This window comes from Xenopus tropicalis, chromosome 7, assembly GCF_000004195.4.
Source record: "Xenopus tropicalis strain Nigerian chromosome 7, UCB_Xtro_10.0, whole genome shotgun sequence".
NCBI classification, from domain to species: Eukaryota; Metazoa; Chordata; class Amphibia; order Anura; family Pipidae; genus Xenopus; species Xenopus tropicalis.
In genome coordinates this window covers 16,868,818-16,892,953 of record NC_030683.2, presented here as the reverse complement: position 1 = coordinate 16,892,953, position 24,136 = coordinate 16,868,818, and the positions used below count along the sequence as shown (strand labels likewise).

The window sequence follows — 24,136 nt, the reverse complement described above, 5'->3', positions numbered from 1 at the left end:
CTATTTGTCTAGCCAAACAAGCTGATCTTTGCAAGAGTAGGCTATTGCCTACATAGGACATATTGACCTCCAGAAGAGAAAAGCAAAGGTGTCTGTGTGCTTGTAAAGCCTAGAATTTGGTGGTGAGCTCTATGTGAATCAGTCAGGGCATCTACTTTCAATAAAATTAGGAGTGGCCACAGCAGAACAGGGGCATTTTGATCACTGCTTGTAGTGTCAATTAAAACAACCAGTCATGAAGGATGAAACAAAAGCAATTATTTATCAAAGATAGAGAAAAATAAGATGGCGATGAGATGGCCTTTGGAAAGTAGAAGTTCTGGTCCCTGTACCAAAAAGTAGAAAATACAAAGAAAAGCTCAGCATTTCTTGAATGATACATTCAGCCATAAAAGGCTAAGGACTATATCCCCCGACCTGCAATGAGGTCACCGTGTTTCCAATAACATAGCACTCATCCAAAAATAAACAAATCACCTTTTTTATTGCCCTTCATTAGTCTGTATTTATTTAACCTAGATAGGGAAGTGCAAATACCAGTTTTGCTCTCCAGGGAAGGGCACAAAGGGCATTTTCCCTGAGTCCATAGCATCATAGGGTACCAACAACAAAATCACAAAACAATTGTGAGATATTTTCACTGTATACTTTAGGGTGTCCTTCCTCCCTGGACACAGTAAAGGTGGCCATACACATGTAGCAAGGTCACCAAACGAGCAAATCTTTCACTGATACACATTTGGGACTGCACTAGGCAAATCCATAATGGAGAAGGACCTTGGAGTCCTTGTAGATAATAAACTTGGCTGTAGCAAGCAATGCCAGGCAGCAGCTGCAAGGGCAAACAAGGTTTTGAGCTGTATTAAAAGGGGTATAGATTAACGGGAAGGAATTTTTTCCCCTCTGTGGCAAATTAGAGAGGCTTCAGATGGGGTTTTTGCCTTCCTCTGGATCAACTAGCAGTTTGGCAGGTTATATATAGGCATTATGGTTGAATGTGATGGACGTGTGTCTTTTTTCAACCTAACTTACTATGTTACTATGTTACATTTACAGGATACAGGCCATGGGAACAAGGACTGTATCAATGCACCAATGCGCACCTCATACCAGCCATATTTATGTCAGTGCTTATTTGTCAAAGATTCAGATAAGAAAATCAGGACGTTTTTGACCACTCCCCTTGACTGTGCCAGCTGTACCCAGCTACACCCAATTCAGCCTAAAACTATTAAACCTTCTAGTAAGCCAAACCTCTTTTTGTGTCTGCCTTTGACCATACCGCTAATGAAGGGCAATTGAGAAGTCTGCAAAGTTTACACTCTATGATCTCTACGTTCCAAATTTTTTTCAACAGAAAACCATGAAGTCAGGTTCCACGTGAGCAGCACAAATATCTTATCTGGCACTGATCAGCTAACAAGGGTAATGCTTCAGCCTGTAGGTGGATTCTGACTCAGCATTTTCTCTAGTAATAAATGTGTGTCAGTGGGAGAGGTTCCTATACGCACTGTGACGGCGAGACACCATAAAGCCATACCTTTTCCTCCTGTAATGAAAGCATTATGTGAACTGATAACAGATTGAATCAAGTTCTTCTTGAATGTAACCGAGATAATTGCTCCATCAACTATCCAGAGAATCATTATTAGTTGTGGTTATTACAGTGTAGGATTTCCCAATCTACAGCCCTCAAGCTTTGGTTTAAGTGCAACTCCCAGCACCACTTGACCATAAATTCGTGAGGTTGTACTTAGAGAACACTTGCAGTGGAGGGAGGCACTGATATTAAACACTGATATGGTACCTCTTGTCTCTGTTGTACTCTACTCCCTCCATCCCTATTCTCCTCACTTGGGACTTGATGTGTTTGGAAAAGTCTTCTACAATGGACCTAGCTTCCTTGGACCACCAGAAGCAACGCTTTCTTCAAATGTATATAGTTCTGTTCTCTCTTCAACATCTTCAGGACCTCCGCAGCAAATACCCAGACTCTACTTTGGACTGAGATGGTATTTGCTAAGATTTACAGTCCTTTGTCAGGATATCTGGCCAGTGGACTGTGGGGGAATATGTGATTGTCTGTTATATTTGTGCTGTTAGTCAACATGTCAACCTAAGCTCTGTTAACCCTACACCCTACTCCCATCCCCTCCCTACAAATGATTTTCTACATTATACAAGACCCCACTAAGGGTAGCCATCCCTATTTCCACAGCTCCTTGTAGACCTCCAGCAAAGGTTGAGCTATAAATGATCACATGAGTCCCACCACGAGTTAATGGTTAGGAAGTAAAGAAAGGTGAGTGGGTGATCTATAAAGCCATTGATTTGTCTACTATATAAAAGTCCTTTTCACACAACGTTAATTGCAGATCTGATGTTCCTGGATCCTAAGTTTTGCCCCCAGAGGTCTCCCAGTGTGTCAGACTTCCCTGACTCAGATCACATAACAAGTCCCGGGTGGGATTGCATATGGGTATTTTTTTTGTCTTTTCATCAATATTTTGATCTGCAAGTGCATTGATTTTATTTTGCACAGCTCTTCCCAAATCTAAATTCCCAATGCAGAAACCCATATCCGCTTCTTATAAAAAGGATATTATCAAAGGTTTTGTGTGGCTATTCTAGTACTGTAATTATAAATGTATATATACTATATATATAAAAAGTAGTCCAAAGATTACACACTATATGCAGCAACAAAACCTCGGTGCTAGTACCAATAAACCTTTCTCTATAAAGGCCACAAATGCCCACATTACAGGGTCTGTATTTCTGTGCTGATAAAGCAGGGATTATTAATGAATATATTATTCTAGAGTAGAGATGTCCAATTGTAGGTCCATGGGCTGTATGTGGCCCTACAAGAGATTTTATGGCCCCCAGCATGCCCAAGGTCTCCAGAGGATATTTTTGTGTCATTATCATTATCATTTATGTTACATAAAGACAGAAAGTTATGCAGAACTTTACAATCATTGAACAAACAAGGGTTTAAGGAATAAAATAGGATCGGAGGGTCCTGCTCACAGGAGCTTATAATATCATTGTATTGTAACAATCAAACCCTGCTGCGTATGAAATAGAGGATAATTGCCCACTGTTCTGCTTGAAAGCCTGAACCTCAAATTTCATTACAATCTCTAATTCAGTTCCTTTTTACCTTTGATTTAGGACAAGTTATGGTTATATTAAGTGTTAGCATGATAGCAAGCTCTTATGGGCAGTGGCCTTGTATCAGTTAATGGTTGTTTTTGTATGTAAATCTGTATGCTCAGCATAGACACCCATTTCTTGTCCAGCACAGTGGAATTTGTTGGCACTTTATAAATATGTGCTGTGCTGGACTTTTTTGCTTATTTTTGTATGGAAGCCCATAGCTACAGGCTAAAGACTGCCATATACGGGGCGATTCTAGCTGCCGATATCAGTCCCCAATTCGGCAGCTTATTGGCCCGTGTATGTGCACTAACGACTGGCCTGTCTGACCGACATCTGGCCGATTTCAGGGCAGGTTTAAAAATTAGTCGGATGTAGGACCGCCTTGGCTCGTTGATGCAGTCCCCTATACCCGTCGTTCTAATATGATCGTTTGGCCCCAGGGCCAAATGATCGAATTAGCCCAGTATCGCCCACCTGTAGGTGGGGATATCAGGAGAAGATCCGCTTGCTTCTTTGGAGACAATAAATATGTGTTAATAACCTGTTAAATAGGCCGCAAAGTCTGATGGCACACCTGCAACTTCTATTTATATTTTGTTACTTTACAGAGATCATACATCATTCCCATTAGCCCCTGCCAGGGCCGGATTTCTGTTTTGGGCGCCCCGAGGCCGCCCCTGTCGGTCGCCCCCTCCCCACCCATGAGCATGCGCAAAAGCGCGGCCCCCAGTGCGCATGCGCAAAAGCGCGGCCCCCCCAGTGCGCATGCGCAAAAGCGCGCCCCCGTGCGCATGCGCGAAAGCGACCCCATCAGTGCGCATGACTTCCTTCAAACGCCCATACGGAGCAGTGGGGAGAGGTCCCGACTGCTCCGTATGGGAGCCAAATTTACATTTTTTTTTGCGGCGGGGCGGCATGCCGCCCCTAAACTTCTGCCGCCCTAGGCCCGGGCCTTTGTGGCCTCTCCACAAATCCGGGCCTGGCCCCTGCCCCAGAAGAGCTAACAATCTAAGGTCCCTATCACACACACTATGGTCAGTTTAGTCAACAGTTTAGTAACCTGCCTATATGTTCTTCCCACACAGGCACAGGAAGAACATACACACTACATGCAGATAGTAGTGTCCTGGCCGCACCACCCTCGCGCCCTGCAGGGGCCCCCACTGGAACCCCCTAATCACCCACAGGGGCCCCCACTCGACGTGCTTCCCTGAGTGTGAAACTTACTTTCATGCGTCAGGGGGGGACACAGGCGGCCAGTGGAGCAGCAACAGGGATTGAATTTTTTCTCAGTGACCCAGTCTGACCCTGAGCACTATATAAATAATGGATAATACAAACATTATAATAAAAATACATTTTTAGGTGGACTTGCCCTATCAGTGAAAACAAAGGCAACCCATATACAAAATAAACAGATCTACATTTTACCACACTCAGCAGGTGTAGAGTACGATAACCAGGTCAGGGTTATTTTTCCCAGACAGGGCATATTTACACGCAGCCACTCCTTCCCAAAGTGCAGTTCATATGGAATTAATGCCTATTATGCTCTTTTTCACACAGCTAGGTTAATCTCTCTCTTATTTCATTGCAAAGAATAAATTCTATAGCAGGGGAGAGACACAGATAAGGTGAGGCAGTGGCTGCAAGGGAAGCTGACAGTGTGAGAGGGAGGGGCTGTGGGTGTGGCTGTGGGGGGGAGGCGTGGCCTGGTAGCTGTATAGGTGAGAAATGCTGAGCTATTGTAAACAGACTGTCCAGGATCCAGGTGAAGTGAGGACCTGCTGACCCACAACTAATCCTTTGTTCCACACAGAAGGTAAGATTTTCCATTGGAAGGTTTATGGGGGGGGGGGGGGAGGAAAGGGAGTGATACATTGTATCCTTATTATATTAGCTTCTCGTTATAATGAATCAGAACTTTTAGTGTTTTATAATATATTGAAAATGAATGGTATTATCCTATTCTGCAGAGCATTATAGAGATTATGAATGGTTCCCATCAGTCCCTGCCCTAGTGAGCTTCCAGTCTATCATAGACACACTAGGGGCACTTCTATCAGGAGCCAATGAACCTGCCTGTATGTATTTGGGGGGTGGGAGGGAGTCCCCGGAAGAAACACACACAGACAGGGGGTGAACATAATGTTTATTGTTTATCTTTAGGAAAGTGTGGCCCTCCAGCTGCTGAGAGACTAACCCCCCCTCCGCTGCCTGGGAGGTCAAGGGCCAAAAGTGGCCAAGTTTGTTTTCATTTGTAACAATGAGGCTATAACGTAAAAAGCTCTTTATAGGGAACCGGCCGGGGTTGTCCCCGGGGCCAGTAATGCTGACAGGTACGGAGGAACCTGCCGGAGGATATGCCTGGCTGAGCCGTGGGCCAATGCATTCCTTTTCCTTGTTATTATTCTAACAGGCAGTTGAAAAGCAATAACAAAGCACTTGTTGTGCTGTACCTGCGGGGAGCTGTGCGGGTAGCGCCATACTGCACCCATTCCCTTCTGTGGTGTAAATAGCCAGCATTTGGCTTCAATAGTGTCTGATCCAACCCAAATACAGGTTGCATAATGCGCCTGAAGGGTGGAATTCTTAAATGTCTCTTTAGTCTAAGGCTAATGTCAGACCAGGCGTATACACTTGCCAAAAATACCACCTGTGCCTGCACCCAAATGAATGGAATACGCTCGGGTGCAGGCACATGTAGCCGAAATACGCATAAAAACGTGAGACTTTGCATTCTCTTGCGTTTTTATGCGGATATCGGCTACATGTGCCTGCACCCGAGCGTATTCCATTCATTAGGGTGACATTAGCCTAAAAGCAAAGTGGTTCACTGGTTAGAAGTGCTGGGGTCCTTTAGGGTCCTTCAATTCATGTCCTCCACGTTCTGCCATTTCCTCCCACAATAACATACAGCATGTCCATTGGCTTCTAAATTGATCCATGTGAGTGTGATAGCGACCTAGGGACCTCAGACTGTAAGCTCCATTGGGCAGGGACTGATGGGAATATGATAGGGACCTTAGATTGTAAGCTCCACTGGGGCAGGGACTGATGGGAATGTGATAGGGACCTTAGATTGTAAGCTCACTGGGGCAGGGACTGATGGGAATGTGATAGGGACCTTAGATTGTAAGCTCACTGGGGCAGGGACTGATGGGAATGAGATAGGGACCTTAGATTGTAAGCTCACTGGGGCAGGGACTGATGGGAATGAGATAGGGACCTTAGATTGTAAACTCCACTGGGGCAGGGACTGATGGTAATATGATAGGGACCTTAGATTGTAAGCTCCACTGGGGCAGGGACTGATGGGAATGTGATAGGGACCATAGATTGTAAGTTCCACTGGGGCAGGGACTGATGGGAATGTGATAGGGACCTTAGATTGTAAGCTCCACTGGGGCAGGGACTGATGGGAATGTGATAGGGACCTTAGATTGTAAGCTCCACTGGGGCAGGGACTGATGGGAATGTGATAGGGACCTTAGATTGTAAGCTCACTGGGGCAGGGGCTGATAGGAATGTGATAGGGACCTTAGATTGTAAGCTCACTGGGGCAGGGACTGATGGGAATGTGATAGGGACCTTAGATTGTAAGCTCACTGGAGCAGGGACTGATGGGAATGTGATAGGGACCTTAGATTGTAAGTTCCACTGGGGCAGGGACTGATGGGAATGTGATAGGGACCTTAGATTGTAAGCTCCACTGGGGCAGGGACTGATGGGAATGTGATAGGGACCTTAGATTGTAAGCTCCACTGGGGCAGGGGCTGATGGGAATGTGATAGGGACCTTAGATTGTAAGCTCACTGGGGCAGGGGCTGATGGGAATGGGATAGGGACCTTAGATTGTAAGCTCCACTGGGGCAGGGGCTGATGGGAATGTGATAGGGACCTTAGATTGTAAGCTCACTGGGGCAGGGGCTGATGGGAATGTGATAGGGACCTTAGATTGTAAGCTCCACTGGGGCAGGGGCTGATGGGAATGTGATAGGGACCATAGAGTGTAAGCTCACTGGGGCAGGGACTGATGGGAATGGGATAGGGACCTTAGATTGTAAGCTCCACTGGGGCAGGGGCTGATGCAGAGTGCACAGAATATGTTGGTGGTGTATAAAGCATAATATAGGTATAGGACCTATTATCCAAAATGCTTGGGATCTGGAGCTTTCCAGATTGGGGGTCTTCCTGTAATTTGGAACTTTATACCTTAAGTCTACTAAAAATCATTTAAACATGAATTAAACCCAATAGGATTAGATTAGAACACCCACTGCTTCAGTCAGTGCCCTACTAAGCCCCCTATAGTTCCTGGGCCCCCAGCAGTTACAGGGACAGCATCCTCTACAGTTATACCTTAGATAGATAGAGATAGATAGATAGATAGATAGATAGATAGATAGATAGATAGATAGATAGATGATAGATAGATAGATAGATAGATAGATAGATAGATAGATAGATGATAGATAGATAGATGATAGATAGATAGATAGATAGATAGATAGATAGATAGATAGATAAATGATAGATAGATGATAGATAGATAGATAGATAGATAGATAGATAGATAGATAGATAGATAGATAGATGATAGATAGATAGATGATAGATAGATAGATAGATAGATAGATAGATAGATAGATGATAGATAGATAGATGATAGATAGATGATAGATAGATAGATAGATAGATAGATAGATAGATAGATAGATAGATAGATAGATAGATAGATAAAAAGAAAACATGTATAAGCAAACAAAGCCATACTAAGGCCATTAGTAGCCCGGTAATTAGCCTGTATAATTATGACAAAATCAGTGACACGCTGGATTTAAATCCGTTCCTTATTGCAGCACTTCCTCAATAATCAGACAAGTCATTAAGATTCTCTCTATCCTAATTGCATCATAAAGAGAATTATGTGCAATAATGCAATGCTGAAAAGCCCATACCATAGATATGATCTATTTTACAGCAAGACTCAAGCCTTTGCTGCTTTCATATATATTAAAGAGGTATTTTACCTTTAAACTAATATTTAGTATGAGGCAGACAGTTTGTGATTGGTCTTTAATATTCATTTCTTTGTGGAATCTAAACAATATAACCTTTTTGTTCGGCAGCTCTCCAGTTTGGCATTTCAGCAGCAATCTGGTTGCTAGGGTTCAATTTACCCTAGCATCAAGGCAGTGCTTTCAGTGATAGGCAGGAAGATAAATAGGGGAGTTCCCAAAAAATAATGATAATATTGTAGCCTCATAGTGTAATAGTTATTTGGCTACCCGGTTCAGTGACCACCCCCCCAGCAACCAAATAGCATTTCAATTGACATGCTTTTTTAATAGCTATAAAATATAACTGTCCTATATAAAAACTTATTGTTTACATTACTGTGCCCTTAAGGGCATTAACACTGTCCCTGCCGACAACATTATCTCTGGCACAGAGTGACAGCAAAATGTAGATTCTATCCCCTATATGTAATAAAAGGCGCCAAGGTGCAGTAACATATAGCAACCAATAAGATGTTTGCTTTTAAACAGGTGACCAAAAAATGCTACCTGCTGATTGACTGCTGGTTTGCAACCTGCTGATTGGTTTGCACCTAGGCATTTTATTACATCACCCCTTAAATTTCTAAATGTCGCTGAATAGAAGGAAATCACGGCTGCTGGCAAAGAATGGGTTAATTACTGGAGTTAATGAAAGAGGAGAACTGCAAGGTTTCCAGATATCAGATCCTTACCTCACATTGGAATATACTGGGCTTCTTTATTATAAAGGCCCCCCATACACGGGCCGATAGAAGCTGCCAATATGGGTCCCTTGGACCGATTCGGCAGCTTATCTGCCCGTGTAGGGGCAGAAACGAGCAGGCTGCCCGACCGATATCTGCCCTGAAATTGGCCAGATATCGATCGGCCAGGTTAAATGATTCAGTTGGATCGGGGGCCGCATCGGCTCGTTGATGCGGTCCCCGAACCGACTGGCCCATTGCCGCCTACATAATCCGGTCGTTTGCCAAACGATCGGATTATTTTTTTTTTTAAATTCAAGCTCCCCGATATCGCCCACCCGTAGGTGGGGATATCGGGGGAAGATCCGCTCGCTTGGCAATCTCTCCAAGCGAGCGGATCTTACCGTGTATAGGGACCTTAAGTGTCGCTGAGTTTGGCCACTCAGGGGGCGTACAGGGGGTTATATTGGGCAGGAATAAGCAGGGTTTATTCTATTCTTTTCCTATATCAGAGGGACAGGCTAGAGCAGATCATATTTCCTCTATATAAGGATATATATTCAATACATTATGTGTACTTGTGTCTGATATCCAATTCTGCTATAGCACAGCCCGTTCCTTTGTGCAGACATCACTATACTGTATTTACCTTGAATAGATATTTTCTATTTCAAGCCCACCGCAAGGTTAATGCTAGTGCTTTCTCCTTGAGCCTTATTCTTATTATAATTCTGCATTATCATTACCCTTGCTCCCTGCATAGCTACTTACCCTCAGGGTCAGCGGCACTTTGTGATCTCTGCAGTATTTTTCACTATCATTTTATAACATTAATCCCCCCAAACCCAAGCGCTAGGGGTGCTAAATCTTGTGTCCGGGAATGTGAGTTCAGCTCTATTGGGTGCATTGCAGCCCTGTACTTAACGCCTGCCATAGGTGATCATTTGTTTGTGCATCTGAATGGCGCCCAAGCTAGCAAGCTCTCACGTACTGTCCTCTGTCTCTGAGTAAAGGTGCCCATACACGTGAAGATCCGCTCACTTGGCAAGGTCGCCAGGCGATCAGATCTTCTTCTGATATCCCCACCTACGGGTGGGCGATATCGGGGAAAATGTAGGCTAATTATAATGGCGGCAATGGGGCAGTCGGTTTGGGGACCGCATCAACGAGCCGATGCAGTTCCCGATCCGACTAAATCTTTTAACCTGCCTGATCGATATCTGGGCAATTTCAGGCCAAATGTCTGTCGGGCAGGCCCCTCATTCCTGCCCCTACATGGGTCGATAAGCTGCCGAATCGGTTCAAGGGACCGATATTGGCAGCTACAAGATGCAGGCAGCACTGTATTCATGGGAGAAGGTCAGGTTTTTGTGCTCAATTCTGCAGTGCAAAGTTGAGGTTGCCCAAGGCAAGCCCCTGTCCCAATGCAGTTTTTTTTCCACTTTGCATCCCACCCTACACTTAGCAAGGGTCTTTGTGCTGCAGAAGGCTGGACTTGTAAGGTGGGGTACATTAATGGGTGCAAGACACCCATAGTAGGCCTTTATGCAGGTCAGCATTGCACCCAAAGAACAATAACCCTCTGTAATAATCCAACTCTGCAGATGTAGTTCAACAACATCCTTGGGGGGGGGCAATGTATAGGCATAATTGTATAAAGTTGGGGTCCTTCTATCTAATGCAATGCGAATGCCTAGACCAGTCCTGTTTGCACTGTTTGATTTGCAATCATTTGGAATTTTTAGCGAATCGCCAATACGTCGATGCTCTCGCAGCAGTGCTGAGCCAGCAGCTAAAATGCTGTCTTTTTTATTCTTCTATTGATTGCCCAACAGATAAACACAAGAAATCTGCGCTGAAACTGACGTGCAAGCGTTTTATTCCCCTCTGTAGTGCGGCGGCATAAGCAACTTCGGGAAACCTGCAAAGCAATGAGAAATGCGCCTTTAAATGATGAATAATCTTTCTTGCCGTCTAATTAACAGCGCGCATCAGAGCAGAACATTATAAGGTCGAGCCACAATCTCCTAAATATTATTATTATAGGAACTGAAGGCCAGAGACAGAATGGGACAGTCGGCCCCCTAAAACACTCACTCACTATTTATATATATTTATTTGTCATATCTCTGTACAACTGAAGGGTGTATATATTAATGCTAATTTATACTAGATGGATCTTTTTGGTGAAATTTGGGCCTAACTTTGAAATGCCATCCTATTGGCTGGAGTGAGGCCTGAGTGTTAGTCAGAGAGTCTCTGCACAACCAGCAGAGAAGGTGGTTTTGTTGGGGGAGAAGCTGCCAATACTGGCGCAAACTGTCTCATATGTAGGCAGTGATGTCATGTGTAAGCAATGATGTCATGTGTAGACAATGATGTCATGTGTAGGCAATGATGTCACAAAAATATTCAGTTGCAGAATCCTAAAAACAGTCCCTACAGTAGGCCAGCAGGAGGGATATACATGTTAAACTGGTATAACTAGTTTATATTTTCTAGTAATGCCATAAAGGGGTTGTTGAGTTAACTTTTAGTATTATGTAGGGAGTAATATTCTGCGACAATTTGCAATCGGTCTTCTTTTATTGTCTATGAAGATTTTCATTCATCCAGGTCATGGTATATCTAGTATAAATAAATTTGAAGCAACTGGACTTGTTTAGTAATCATTGAATGATTACTAAACAAGTCCAGTTGCTTCAAATTTATTTATCTTCTTTTATTATTTCAGTTTTTGTTCGGCCACTCTCCAGCTTGGAGTTTCAGCAGCTATTTGGTTGCTAGGATCCAAATGACCTTAGTAACCAGGGTGGGATTTAAATGAAAGACAGATATATTAATAGGACAGGGACTGAATAGAAAAATAAGTAATATAAAATAACAATAATAATAAAACTGTAGCCTCACAGAGCAATAGTTCTTTGGCTTGGGGATCAGGGACCCCCATTTGAAAGCTGCAAAGGGTTAGAAGAATTAGGCAAATAATTCAAAAACTATGAAAAATAAATAATGATGACTAATTGAAAAGTTGCTCAGAATTGGCCTTTCTAGAACATACTAAACGTTAACTTACCCTTTTAAAGTCAATTTGTTTTTTATATAAAGGGCAGCAGCTCCCCAGCATTTAGCAGCTCAGCACAGGCAGCAATGTGTCCGGAATTGTATCCTATTCACTTTAGTGGCAATTTCCTGGACCTATGGAGCGCACTCGTAGGTCGAGGCAGTTGCTATCGCAGTGAATGGGAAGCAATTTCCGGGCATTGTGCTGCACCGGGGGAGTCAGAAAACACTCAGGAGATAAAACACATGGCACTAAACCACGGAATGCAGGGGTGGCCCTAACATATAAATATATATATATATGAGATAGGAATCCATTCCATAGTTCTGTAGAGAGCTGAATAGCATTTGACCCTTGCTTATCCCCCTAGTTAAGTACTAAAACCATTGTATTCTACACAGCTTATCTGTTGCTGTATAAACACAGGCCCTATTTCACCCACGGTTACTTATTTCTATAAACTAAATCCAAGACCCATTTTTGTACCGGTGAAGGCTAACCTTACATTATATGTAAATGCATAGAAAACAGTTTCATTTTTTTTTTTTTTTTGGCGTTCTCTCTCTGGTCCCTTTAATATCAAGGGCATTGCTGGAACCGCATGTGACAGCCATTATCCTTGGCCAGCCAATATTAATGCAGGAATGCCACAAGGAAAATAACAGAACCATTAAAAAGTAAAAAGAAAAAAAAATAGAAAAGAAAGTCAGTTGTTAGGTTGCATTAAGCCCTTTGGGTTATAAGGGAAACACAAAATGCACTATATTATCCATTCTGCTTTGTTGGCCTCTATGTAGGCAGGGCCAGTGATAGAGAGTTACCCTTCAGTGATGTAGATACGCCGGCCACAATCTAAAAATAATTAACATATTTTTCCAAATTTGACTCTAGCAGAATTGTATTGCAAAGCAGCATTTCAGAGGTTAAACCTCTGAAATGATTTCTAAGTAATGTCTTGTTGCTCCTGGCACGCTCTGCACACAGCTCAGCCTGTAAGCAGCCCATGCCCTGATATACAGTATGTTATACAACTTGTACGAGAAGTCTAACATTCTATGAGGTCAGTTGATGTTCTTATAGGTAACCGAGTGCCCAGACACTTTACTGCCACGCTGCAAGATGGAGTAATATCACCCCCATCCCAGCAGCCGATCAGCAGAACAATGGGAAGGGAGCAAGATAGCAGCTCCCAGTAGGTATCAGAATAGCACTCAATAGTAAGAAATCCAAGTCCGGCTTGGGACTCCTCCAGTTACATGGGAGTAGGAGAAACAATAGGTTAGCTGAAAGCAGTTCTAATGTGTAGCGCTGGCTCCTTCTGAAAGCTCAGACTCAGGCACACTTTACTGCTGAGCTGCAAGTTGGAGTGATATCCCCCCCACCCCCAGCAGCCGATCAGCAGAACAATGGGAAGGGAGCAAGATAGCAGCTCCCAGTAGGTATCAGAATAGCACTCAATAGTAAGAAATCCAAGTCCGGCTTGGAACTCCTCCAGTTACATGGGAGTAGGAGAAAAAATAGGTTAGCTGAAAGCAGTTCTAATGTGTAGCGCTGGCTGAAAGCTCAGACTGAGGCACAAGGCACTGAGATGGCGCCTACACACCAATATTACAGCTAAAAATACATTTGTTGGTTCAAGAATAAAAGTTTAATTGGTAGAGGGAATTATTAGCTATGTAAACAGTGTCATTTAGAAATAAAAAATACCCCATAAAAATATTTATGGTTTCTGTTATTTCTGACACTAAACAAGAATATACCTGTCGCTTCAAAGGAACTGGTAAAACTAATTACCAGTCTAGGGAGAAACCCCTGATAATGAGCTGCACCGAAGACTGCTGCTTAGATTAGGGAGAGGTTTGCCCTGTTTAATGTTTTATTATTAATACAATAGTCAGAATGTAATTTAAACACAAGTCCTGTATAATATCCTATTTTTTAGCAAAGGTGTGTATAGGTATACTGTTCCTTTAAAATGAAAGTGCTCTTATTAAATGAACTTTTATTTGCCCTATATAATCTGCCAAATGCCCCAATGTACACTTGGTGCCATGATTAACATTGTTACTGGATCACAGAGACCTTATCCGCACACCCTAACACTCCAAAAATTTTTTTGTCCGGTGCACACTGCTGAAGGGATCGGCACCCTCCAAAAGCACTATAGTTACAAACAAAAGCGAATGGCACTCAGGACTACAAACAAGGGTATAACCCTTAAAAGTTTATTGCGGAGGTGCAACGTTTCGGGGCAATGTGACCCCTTGATAAAGGGGTCACATTGCCCCGAAACGTTGCACCTCCGCAATAAACTTTTAAGGGTTATACCCTTGTTTGTAGTCCTGAGTGCCATTCGCTTTTGTTTGTAGCCATGATTAACATTGCCTGACCCACAATAAATAATGCACGGCGTGTCACTGTATTTGAATAAACAAAAAGACTGCATTGTTCTGTTCCCTAAGCCATAAATAACTGCACTGAAGGGAATAAAAACCGAAATGATATTGCATCACGGCTGCGGCCAAGGTTACAAAGGTTAAACGCATGAAATTCCCCTATTGATATCAGATTGCCCGGTGACATCACGGGCCTCGGTGCTCGCGCTCGCTCCCTGGCACCGCTTTACTTTAGAAAACTTATCTTGGCCAAGTGTTAAATACTAGATCTTTCTGTTTCACTTGCAGGAGGCTTACGGGACAGAATAACAGAAGATTCCTATTTCCACATTCATTCTATCCCTTTTCTGCATGATGGAGTCTATATTTTTCTCTGTTGAGGTAAGAACATATATATCTATATATACAGATTCTTCTGGATCTCCAAGTTATTGGTACTTTATGCACAATGACTTTTAGCGGTTAATGCCATGTATATAGTTGATTTAGTATTTAGCAATTAAAGCACCTAATAAGCCAAGGCTGACTTGGAGAGATTTGGGCGGCCCTTGTATTGCAGGAAGGAAACTGGTAATTTAGGGATAGCACTTTAAAGGAAAACTAGCTTTTAGGATGTAAACAATGGTATTCCTGGATCAGCTGCAACATTATGGGAGCTTATGTAATAAAAGGCACTAAGTTTGCCCAGGTGCAGTAACCCATAGCAACCAATTGGCAGGTAGCATTTACTGGTCAACTGATTAAAAGCAAACATTGTATTGGTTGCTATGGGTTACTGCTCCTGGGCAATTATTTTTATTACACATGAGAGTTATATAAGCTGCTATTTAATCTACCATCAGGTTGCCAGGGTCCTTTTTAACTCTAGCAACCAAACAGAGGTTCTGAAGATACATTTTTTTAGTCCCATTTCTCTATATAAAGCTGTATGTCTAGAATGCAGGTTAATTGTTGGTGATTTAAATACGCTGAATGGTCATTTGGTGAGTCCGTCAGCTACACCATATCATTTCAAGCTTTAAAACAGATTTGAGGACAGACATAGATTATTATCACAGATTCTACCCTCGGTTGTCCGGTACGTGGCACACAAAGCTGCATCTATTCTATTTCTATTTCCCCTTTCATAGAAGCATCTAGGAAAGATCTAGGCTGTCCACTTGGCCACTTTTTAATAAATCAGCAATTATTGCAGAGAAACAATGACACTCAGATACAAATTGGGCAAGCTGGAAAATCCTATAGGCTTCTGGGTCTGCACAAGCCCCATGTAAACTGAGGGCTGAATGACCGGATCAACCTGATTTGACCACAAATGGACAGCTTTAAAGATATAAAATATAGGTTTGTGGGTGTAATAGCACCCACCAGTGTATCCTAATATCTTTATACACCAACAGAAGTGCTATTGGCTTATCAATAGCACATGATTAGGAGTTGCTTAGAATGTTCTGCTGGGGGTTTTGTTATTGAATGTAGGTCAGACCGACCCAGCTGCTCTTCATTCTTGTTGTTTTGCTACTGGGTAATGCAGTTGACTGATTAGTGAGATATTCCATTCCTTTTCTTACCCATGAGAGTGCCTGCTGTCCATGGTGCTGAACAGTGGGCAACGACCTAGTGATCCCCCTACGACGGAATCAAACACAAACCCTTCATTGAAAAGAAATAGTGTAAATGGTTCAGTATCACCAAATAAAATCCAATTGTTCATTTTTTACCACTCATTTCGGTCCTGGTTTTTATTTTATAGTCGTGCCTTGCTGTATTCAGCAATCTGTCATCTGTTGTCTAAACAAACCCCTGCCGGTCTGTTGTGCCCGCTGAGCCTTAGGCTAATGTTACACAGGGAATCTGGCATGTTTCACTCAGCTGAATATTGTCGGTGTTGGCCTCCCACGGTTCCCTTTGACTTGAATGAGAAAAACTGGGCAGCGGAGATGTGGGCACTTTTCATCCCAAAGACACTCCCCATTTAACCATAGTCAACAGTCAAAATGGTTCTGGCCATAGATAATTTTTATGCATGGCTTCCCCCCAGAAGCCCTACAAAATGAAACCCCATGTAGAATTACTGATCAATGAAGGATGTTGTTAGATTTTTAAGCCCCCTGAAGTTGTGGGCCCCAGGCCCTTTTCTAATTTGCCCTTTCAGAAATATTTTCCCTCTTTATGACCCCCCCTAACTGGTTCCTTGAGTCTGGGTTCCTCAAACCGCTCAATCTTAGGGGCTGGGTTTGTGCTCAATGGCACTTTGGGAGATTTAGCCGCAAATCACACTCTCTTGACCGCTATAAGAATTACCTTGCTTGGGCCATAGAGATGTCCAGAAATGTTCCTCTACGGCTAGATAATCTATAAAGGCATTTCATAAAAGTCTCACAATCATCAGCCTTTGGTGAATAAACCCCTGATTGTCAATTAAGCTTGCAAGCTGGATACTTAAATAGGGTTATCTTACTTTTATACAAAAGTCTCTCTCATAAACAGCCTGTGGCAAGCCATTAGAACCTCTGTTTGCTTTAGAAAATACTCCCCAGCCCCTTTTATTATTGTAGTCTATTCATGTATTATAATGCTTGTGAGAGGCATTTAAAACAATGAAACTTGCCAAGTTGTTTTGCATGCTTTTTTTGCATTCCCTAATAATAACAAATAGAAAAACAGTTATCCTAAAACTAACTATTAATAATGAGTATATTAAGGTGTCTACAGAGAGGAAAGATTGCCCTCTAGAGGGAGCTGTTACACAATGGTGCTGGAACCTCTGGGCCACAAAGATTTCTTGAACACAATCTGCCCGGATACTAATGATTTAGTGACAAATGCTTTGCTTTTTCAAGCTACATTACATTAACATTTATTTATAAAGCGCCAACATATTCCGCAGCGCTGTACAATAAGTGGGTTACATACATTGGACATACAGAGTAACATATAAAGCAATCAATAACCGATACAAGAGGTGAAGAGGGCCCTGCCCAAAAGAGCTTACAATCTACAAGGAGAAAGGGTTGAGACACAAGCTAGTATGGCATTATGTATGCTTGTTACATGTCCCACTGTTCTTATCATTTTGCCTTTACCCTTCTGTACCAATTAAATTCTGCAGAACCTAATATCATTTATTATTAAAGAAACCATGTTGCGTTAAGCCAGGAGACAAGGGTTCTGATTAATCTATAACAAATCCTCCTAAAGGGGTAATTTCTGTTTCTTGGGTATCCGTTAAACATGGGTGCATTTCCCTTTTAAAAAAAAAAAGTAATGAAATTCTAAAAATGTGTTTGTTTCATGTTTCCCTCCCCGCCACTGTTCCTAGAAGTAGTGTTTACTTGTTACACAAAAGCCGCTGTGTCCACATATTGCAGATCAGCTTTTGTGTCTGCAAACACCTTGTTAGCCCATGGCGAATGCGTTTCACAGAACAGACATAAAATATTCTAATGGGTCAGCTGATCCGACATTCAGCCCTCTACACTCCTGGGGCCCTTGATGTTTGGATTTGACTTGATAAAGTATTTTTGCTGGTTTCTTTAATGTATTCCACACGTGGCGAACCTTATCCTTCTTCATGGTTTCTTGGTCATCACTTCCAGACCAAAAAAACACCCCAGCACTTGATTTAATAGGTCAGTTACCTCCCATGGGGGGAGCCCCAGCAATTGAAATGCCTTCTGTGGCAAGTTTATATTGCTCAATAAAGGATATTTTATCAGCAGCTATTTCCTATATGATATCCCTCGTTATACATAACTCTCCCCCCACACATGTATCTCTATTTGAGCATTCACGTAGGTGTATTTCTATGTTGACTCACACTGATAACTGACTTGTTCATGAGCAGGCACTTTTACCCCTGCTGTGTTCATCCAGATAAGATCCTATGATATTAAGAGAGTGGGCTGCAGCGGAACACACTGGCAGCCATTTTTAGGGAGAGGGGAGTTTAATTTCATTTAAAACAACAACAAGAGATAATTTTAAAGGATGGGAAACGTAGGTTTCACTCAAAGACCAATCAACATCCAATACAAAAGAGAAACATTGATTTAACTAAAACAAAGTCATAGGAGTCATAGGGAAAGGTTGGCAGCACCATTTCAGGATGATCAATGGCTTGGCAATAGCTGCTCTAAGCCAGTACTGTCCATCTTATTATGTAGTGGGTCAACTATTTCTCATATAGAATGTTTGTGGGTCAAATTAAATTTAAATGAATTGTTGAAGTCATACAATTAAGAGGTCTATGGAACCTTTAAGCAGACCAAGAGCCATAAATATCCTTTGGAGGGCCACGTCCAGTTCATGGGGCTCCGTTTGGACAGCCCTGCCCTAAGCCATTGCAGCTTTCACACATATCAGTGGAACCCCTAATACTATCAGGAGATAGGAGCTTAGAACCAGAGAATTGTATAAAATGTAACAGAATATGGCTTCAGCTAGTAGTAGTACTTAAGGGGGAGGATTCTTGACTGTAGGACACTAATCCACAAAATATTGTCATTGTAGGACCCACACCCAACCTGTCCCCATTTCTACTCAATACATACACACTTCTGCTTCCAATACACGGAATCTTTAGGAGCAGAGGAGGAGTGTAGTTCCCCAGTCTGACCCACACCCAACTTAAACCAGCTGTGGTCATCCAAATTTCAACCAGAACCTGTCTAAGCGCGGGTAAACCCAGGGGTCCCACAGGTCTTGGGTCAACTTGTGCACCACTAGAACAGACATGAAAGAGAAACCTCTTTCTGTACCGGTGACCAAGCACACCCTATAAGTTTTGTTTTATGTTTGGTCATCTATTTGGTTAGTGCCTTATGGAGGTGTGCTTGCCACTAGGGCAAGTAGTAGGGGAATGTTTCTACGGCACAGTTCCAATAGCTAGGCATAGTGGAGGTAGATTGACTACTTGGCCAGGCTATAGGCCTATGCCCCACTTTATGTGAAAGCGTACTAATTTGGGGTTTTGGTACTCATTCAAGTACTGGGAGGAACTCATCTGTACTTATTACCCCAGCCATTTAGTAAGGTGCTGTAAATATTTCCCCTCTCTGTTTCAGGTTTGGTTTCTCTAAGAATGTTAAAACCTCATTAGGAGGAAGTCACGTATGGCAGCTATCATCCTAATTCACTTATTCACTGCAATATTAAGTGATTTCTCCTTTGATCTTTTCTCACTGTTCTGTCACGGAGAGATGCTCTACGCACAACTAAGCTCTTCATACTGTAAATGCTTGGGACAGAATTATCATTAATCCTGGCTGTCCTCATGAATCCTCCTTAGCTTATACTTGGATTTCAGGCAAGACCCCCTCCCCAAGTAATTTAAAAAATTGGTATATACCAGTGGTTTAACTATAGAGTAAGCAGACCCCCAGTAGCGGGGGGGCCTGGGTCGCAGGATCTGCTTCCTCTATAGCCGCTCTAGTCACATAAGTTTTTCACACCTTTTGCAAACTATCAGCAGCAGACACTCGCATGTAAGACCTGGCAGGGAAGGGGATGTGATGCAAATTTTCCCATAATTCTTACATGATTGTGGTCACCGGGGGGTGTTGTGCCCAACTTGCCATAATCTATGCAATTGCACTCGTACGTTGGCTGAAATCGGACACAATTATAAGTTTTTTAAGTGCAACTGGCATCTTTTCTGCAAAATGGCGTGTCTCTAGGCACAACTCTGCTGCAACACTGGGAGCCCTGGAGCTACTGCCACCTATTCAGACTGGATTTGTTCTTCTTCAGTCTGGTACCACACCGGGAATGATCTTTGTCTGTGGAAAAGTGCAGGCCCAGAATCAGCCCCAATGCTGACATTATCTTTCTTCTTTGCCTGCACCCTGAACCGTGGTGTCGGCTCATGGGGCACATATCTGCTACAAAATGCAAACTCTCACATTTGAGTGCCGATATCTGCCGCTTGTGTCTGCACCCAGGCCGACACAATGGTTCCAGGTGCAGGCAAGGAAGAAAGATAATGTCAGTACTGGGCCTGCACTTTTCTACAGACCAAGATCAGTCCCGGTGTGGAACCAGAAGAAGAACAAATAAAGTCTGAATAGGTGGCAGTAGCTCCAGGGCTCCCAGTGTTGTGCCTAGAGACACGCCATTTAGCCGAAAAGAGGACACACTTAGAAAACTTAAGCATAATTGTGTCCGATTTCAGCCAAAGTACGAATGCAATTGCATCGATTATGGCAAGTTGGGGCGGATTCTCAGCCTGCACTTTTCCAATCAGCCCCTGTGCGGCATTAGCTATAGTGGAACTATGCTATTAGTTAGACTGAAGGCACGCTAAGGTTACAGGGCACATTGACAGCGATGCTGATACACTGCAAAAAAATAGTCACCATGGCGTCCCTTCTAGGGAGCTAGTGAGTAGATCATTAGGCCTTGGCTTCCCTTTGTTCTGCAATTATTTATAACCTCACCCTATTAACGTACTGTGTAAATGTCATCCTGGAAAGCAGCTGATAATCTGAGCCAGGTGTGACCGTCAATAACTGGCAATTTACTAAGGCACCCTGCATTCTTTCCACCAGTTGGTCCCTTATATATAAACACCACTAGGGACTGGTATTGCTCCTAGCTAGAAGGGGGCCTTTCTAATCCAGAATGGTTTAAAGAGCATTTAAGTCATTTGTAATTGTAATTGCTATTGAAAGCAGCTTTTTTAATCCCTTTTTGTTCTCTGGTTCAGATGCTTGAAATAATATAATAGGAGTCAGTTCTCCTCCACTACATTTACAAATAACTTAAAAACCAATGTATATTGGATATACAATGTACGTCATACTGGGAAATTTGTCGCCCACATTAAAAATTCACTACCACGGGTGAAAGATCTCCCCAAAAATGCTTCAATGTCCTTCGCTAACATTGTAATCACCGCCAGTAAATTACATTACTTGCAGCTAGTCGGCTTAAACGCAGGAAAGTGTGAAAGCAGCCATTTCCCCGTGATAAGCTGAACCACAGTGAGTTATGTCATTTACTGGCGGCGATTTCAGTGTTAGAGAAGGACAAGGCATTTTGCGGGCTACAAATTTCCACGTGTGTCTTTGTCCTTAGAGTTGTATTATCTTTCATTACACATGAAAAAGTTTGGAGTGGGATCACTCTTTACTCTACTAACTATTAGTTATCCAGTTATGGTTAAACCATTGAATGAAGAGTGATAAAAGAAAGGAATGATAAACAGTCCGTATCCCTGCCGTTTTGCAAGTTAATCCCCTCATTGTTTTCTGTTTCACCAGTTTCAAGGGGAAGTTAATCCCCTCATTGTTTTCTGTTTCACCCAGTTTCAAGGGGAAGTTAACCTCCCTCCTTGTTCTCTATTTCACACATTTTGCCGGTGACGTTAATCACCTCATTGTTTTCTGTTTCACTCAGTTTCAAGGGTAAATTCATCCCCTTATTGTTTTCTGTTTCACCCAGTTTCAAGGGTAAATTAATCCCCTACTTGTTTTCTATTTCACACATTTTCAAGGGGAAGTTAAACCCACCATTGTTTTCTATTTGACCCAGTTTCAAGTGAAACTTAAACACATTATTGTTTACCAAGAGTGACAATGCTCCTAAAATGGCTGCTGGAGCAATTCCTGTTTGGGAAAAATAAGGAGGATTCATGGAAATGAACATTCTAACAACACTTTTGGCTTGAAAATTCAAGATTTTCAAATGTAAACTCGGAATTTTCAAACGACCATGAAAGTGACATTTTATAAATACAACAATGATCGAGTTTAAGTCAAATTTATACCATAGTTTATACGACAAAAAAAACGAATTTTAGCAAATTAGCAGAAGTAGTTGCTCCAGGTGCATTGACAGAAGAGCATTAGGGGCAGATTCTTGGCCTGCATTAATTCACAGGGCTATTCTAGTCACCTGAATCCCTCTCACCCAGATTGGCTTCCTGCACTTTGGTACATTTCCCTACCGTCTCCATTATGGGAAGTTCTAATTTATGACTGAGTATCTGCTGATAAACTGTAACTGCTTTTATCTGTCAGCGTGGGAAGCACCTACCTAACTGATAACATGGAAAATATGTTGAGGGACTGATGGAAAACTTCCATACTTATCTAAATATAAGTTATTTCCACACTTTGTGTCTCAACCCTTTCTCCTTGTAGATTGTAAGCTCTTTTGGGCAGGGCTCTCTTCCCCTCTTGTATCGGTTATTGGTTGCTTTATATGTTACTCTGTATGTCCAATGTATGGAACCCACTTATTGTACAGCGCTGCGGGATATGTGGAATATTAGGTCAGAATTGTGATACCTGTAGCTGCTATGGTTACTTAGCATCAGCAGAAATACTGTACTGAGCCAGACACAGGATTAACTGGTGCTGTTTTGTTCCAAACACCTGGCAATTGTTGTTCTCACCTTGCGCTGGCCTGCAGCAATTTCACAAGAAAATGTAAATTGAGAGACAAACGTGACTTGTGTCTGTTCTACCCACTGTAACATAAAGCACCTGCCGAGAAGGGTCAGAGATCACATTACCTCACCGTGTGGAGAATGTGCCCTTTAATCAATCTCTGTTACACAAAAACTGCAGTATGTGTGTTTGTTTTTTGTTTGAAAGTGTTATTGCCCAAAGAGGCTTTCAGGTGTCTGAAATCTACACCTAAGTTTCTAAAAGAAAAGTTCATCATACAATTAACTTTTATTGTGACAGGGATATTGCCGAACAATTGTAGTTGCCCTTTGGTTGTGTGTGTGTCGTTTTTAAATGATACAGGGGTTTGTACCCTGCAGCGCCCTTCTTTTGTGTTTCAGGTTTCTGCTCTGAATTTTAACCTACAGTACTAAGCTGTCAGGTGTAGTAAGGAGAGATGGTCACTATAATAGTCTATAGGAAGGGATTGTGACTGTGGGATAGTACAGTATGTATCAGGGTTGGACTGGGCCGCTGGGGCACAGAAAAAAAACTGGTGGGCCCCGGCAGCCCAGAACCGATCCCTGCAGGGCGCTCCAGAGATCCCCTGGTCTACTTCCGCCAATGCGCTCGGGGGAGGGGGTCGGATGGGTGGGGGGCCCTGCAGTGTGAAGGCCGCCCTGTGTGTGAAGGTGGGCCCTGCACCCCATAGTCTGACCCTGCTAGGTATAGTAAGGAGAAGGGATAATAGCCTCTGGGAAGGGACTGGGGCTGTGGGATAGCAGGTATAGTAGGGAGAGATGGTGCCTATAGTAGCAGTGGGGAGATAATAGCCTCTGGGAAGGGACTGGGGCTGTGGGATAGCAGGTATAGTAGGGAGAGATGGTGCCTATAGTAGCAATGGGGGGATAATAGCCTCTGGGAAGGGACTGGGGCTGTGGGATAGCAGGTATAGTAGGGAGAGATGGTGCCTATAGTAGCAGTGGGGGGATAATAGCCTCTGGGAAGGGACTGTGGCTGTGGGATAGCAGGTATAGTAGGGAGAGATGGTGCCTATAGTAGCAATGGGGGGATAATAGCCTCTGGGAAGGGACTGGGGCTGTGGGATAGCAGGTATAGTAGGGAGAGATGGTGCCTATAGTAGCAGTGGGGGGATAATAGCCTCTGGGAAGGGACTGTGGCTGTGGGATAGCAGGTATAGTAGGGAGAGATGGTGCCTATAGTAGCAATGGGGGGATAATAGCCTCTGGGAAGGGACTGTGGCTGTGGGATAGCAGGTATAGTAGGGAGAGATGGTGCCTATAGTAGCAGTGGGGGGATAATAGCCTCTGGGAAGGGACTGGGGCTGTGGGATAACAGGTATAGTAGATTG

The 24,136-nt window shown here is 43.0% G+C and overlaps 1 protein-coding gene across 1 annotated transcript in view; it reads left to right on the top strand.

Annotated features, from left to right (window-relative positions):
- The first annotated feature begins 4,914 nt into the window (after nucleotides 1-4,914).
- rhobtb1 (Rho related BTB domain containing 1) overlaps nucleotides 4,915-24,136 on the top strand; it is a 57,996-nt gene continuing 38,774 nt past the window's right edge. The window contains exons 1-2 of the mRNA XM_002937104.5: nucleotides 4,915-4,987; nucleotides 14,660-14,752. The gene's annotated coding sequence lies outside the window, so the exon portion shown is untranslated. The remainder of the gene's footprint in view (nucleotides 4,988-14,659; nucleotides 14,753-24,136) is intronic.